The following is a 3,403-nucleotide window of genomic DNA, read 5'->3' as shown; positions in this document are numbered from 1 at the left end:
AGCAAGGAGATCAATCTTAAAAGAAATCAACCTTGAGTACTCATTGGAAGGACTGATGCTGAAGCTGGAGCTTCAATACTTCGGCCACCTGATGTGAACAGCTGACTCACTGGAAAAGACTCTGATGCTGGGAAAGACTGAAGGCAGGAGGAGAAGAGGGCAACAGAGGATGAGATGGTTAGATGGCATAACTAATTTAATGGACACAAGCTTGGGCAAACTCTGGAAGATGAAGAAGACAGGGAAGCCTGGCACGCTGAAGACCAGGGGGTCTCGAAGAGTCAGACACAACTTGGCAACTGAACAACATGATGTCAAAAAATTCACTCCACAAATTTTTATGAGTGAAAAAAAGACAGATCTGAAGTGTGCTAACTAATTCAGTAAGGATCATGTCTGCAAGTCAAGATTCCCAATCCAGAGAGAATAGCCCCATTGGGATGAAGCCCTAAGGCATCATCAAGAGTAACAAGAAAGAGATTGGTGACAACTTTGATGACATGAACCTCTCTGAGTGCCTCCTCCATGACATCTACACCTATGGCTTTGAGACACCTTCTGCCATCCAGCACTGAACCATTCTTCATTGTATCAAGGACTGTGATGTGACTGCTCAAGCCCAATCTGGGATTGGTAGAATGGCAACCTTTGCCATATCAATTCTGCAACAGAATGAATTGGATCTAAAGACCACCAGGCGTTGGTCCTAACAGCCAGAGTTGGCTCAGCAGATACAGAAGGAAGTCATAGCATTAGGAGATTATATGGGTGCCCTCTGCCATGCCTCCATTGGGGGTACACCCACTGTGAGTACTAATGTGTGTGCTGAGGGGCAGAAGTTACAGGTAGAAGCTCCCATTTCACTGTGGCTACCCTAGGCCATAGGTTTGATATGCTTAAACAGAGACACCTTTCTCTCAAACACATCAAGATATTTATACCAGATGAAGTTGATGAAATGATTAAGGACCAGAAGATCTATGACATATTCCAAAAGCTTAATAGCAAAACCCAGGTGGTTCTGCTGTCCGCTACAATGCCTTCCAATGTGCTTGAAGTGACCAAGAAGTTCATGAGGGACTCAGTTCAAAGTCTTGTCAAGAAAGAAGGGTTGACCCTGGAGGGTATCCACCAAGTCCACATTAATGTGGAATGAGAGAAGTGGAAATCAGACTCACTGTGTGACTTAAACAAAACTTTGACCATTACACAGGCAGTCATCTCCATCAACACCTGAGGGAAGGCCCACGGGTCCACTAGGAAGATGCAAACCTGAGACTTCACTGTCTCTGCCATGAGCAGAAATATGAACCAAAAAAATGAGACGTAATCATGAGGGAGTTCCCCTCTGGCTCTAGCAGGGTATTGATTACCATCGACCTACTGGCTAGAGGTATCAATGGGAAGCAGGCTTCCTTAGTCATAAACTATGACCTTCCCACCAACAGGAAAAAGTGCATCCATATAATCAGTCATGGTGAACTTTTTGGTCATAATAGTGTGGCTGCTAACATGGTGACAGACCTTGGAGACAACTTCTGCAACACCTCCAGTGAAGAGCTGCCCTTCAGTGTAGCCGACTGCATCTGACAGGAGCCGTTCTACCATCTGCCCAGCCAGGAGTCAACCTTGGGGGACCAAGGAGCAGAAAGAAGGGGGAGGAGGGAGCCAAGGGCTCGACATCTTGCCATTTTTTTTTTCTTTGAATAAATGTTGCTTTTTGAGGCAAAAGAAGGAACCATGAACATTCTGAACACCCTTTTCCTTGGGGGTAGGCCCCAAAACACTAATCAATTTCCTTAACCTAGCCAACCTCTGAACTCTAGAGGCTCTCTCCACCCTAGCTGAACTCTTCTGGAAAATTGTTCAAGGGTGGGGAGGGGGCCATAAGTTGTCACTCCATTTCACATGCTGGACCAAATCTGGAGGGAGGACACCTGAGTTAGCTGACCAGGGGATCACCCCCAGGTGACAGGGGTAGCCACTGTTACATTGATTTGTATAGTACCAATTTGTATATATCAATTCAGGAAATCAACTAAATGAGTTGGAAATTAAATGACTTGGAAACTGAAAAATAACTATTCTTTTAATTACTATTTCTTCAGTTTAATTTAAGTATCAAATTTAATATTTTATTTTTAAATCAAATGTTTAGTATGTGATCCCATTTTCCTAAAATTATTTCTACTTATAAAGACAAATATGCAATATTCACAAAATATTCACCAAATGTTAATGATTTTTTCTAGATGGTAAAATTGAGAGAATAACTTACTTTTGTCATGGACTTTTCTATATTGTTTGATTTTTTATAATGAAATGTATAATTTTAACAAAAATCATAGAGCCATTATGCTTTAAGAAAAATGAATAAAGCTATATTGATAACATGCCTGGTGACTGGCCCTGGGAAAGATAATCAATGGAGTTTGGATAACTCAATATTGGCAACAAAACCCATAGCCAGCATGATTCTAAAACCCCTGCCTCCTTTCTGCTCCTTTCTGTCCGCCAGCTGCACTGTTGTTAATGACTGAGGATACTGCTAAGAAGCTCTGCAGCTCATCTCAGGGCTGAATCTTGCCCATGGCTGCCATATGACCCAGCAATCCCACTCCGGGGCATATACCTAGAGAAAACCATAATTTGAAAAGATAGGTACCCCAGTGTTCACTGCAGCACTATTTACAATAGACAAGACATGGAAGAAATCTAAATGTCCATTGATGGAGGAACAGATAAAGAAGATGTTATACATACACACACAATGGAATATTACTCAGCCACTAAAAAGAATAAAATAATGTCCCTTGAAGCCATATGTATGGACTTAGAGCTTGTTATACTGAATGATACAAGTCACACAGAGAAGGACAAATAGCATGATATTGCTTAAAAGGGGAATCTAAAAAAAAAATAGTATAATTGAACCTATTTTAAAAACAGCAACAGAGTCACAGATATAGAAAATAAATTTATGGTTACCATGGGGAATGGGGCGGAGGGGGAGAGGATAAATTGGGAGACTGGACCTGACATATACACACCACTGTATATAAAATAGGAAATGAATAAGAATGTACTGTATAGCATGGGTAACTCTACTCAATACTCTGTAATGGTCTATATGGAAACGGAATCCAAAAATGAGTGGCTATATGTACAACTGATTTACTCTGCTATACACCTGAAACTAACACATTATAAATTGACTATACACCAATAAAAATTAATTTTAAAAAAGATCCTTTGGCTACTCTTCCCCCACTGCTGTCACCCTTACCCTTCTCCCAGTCGCCTCTCCCACAGCTGTGATTATGACCTACTTGTCCAGGTCCTTTAGCCATCCACACTGCCATGGACAGGATGCCTCTTCCTGCTTAGATAGGCTCTGATAGAT

General features: G+C 41.5%; 1 pseudogene; it reads left to right on the top strand.

The window, feature by feature from the left end:
• Nucleotides 1-294: 294 nt before the first annotated feature.
• LOC133071570 (eukaryotic initiation factor 4A-I-like) lies at nt 295-1,590 on the top strand (annotated as a pseudogene).
• The last annotated feature ends 1,813 nt before the right edge of the window (nt 1,591-3,403 follow it).

This window comes from Dama dama, chromosome 17, assembly GCF_033118175.1.
Source record: "Dama dama isolate Ldn47 chromosome 17, ASM3311817v1, whole genome shotgun sequence".
Lineage (NCBI taxonomy): Eukaryota > Metazoa > Chordata > Mammalia > Artiodactyla > Cervidae > Dama > Dama dama.
Note: the sequence above shows the minus strand (reverse complement) of the source record. Positions and strands in the feature narration are given on the sequence as shown.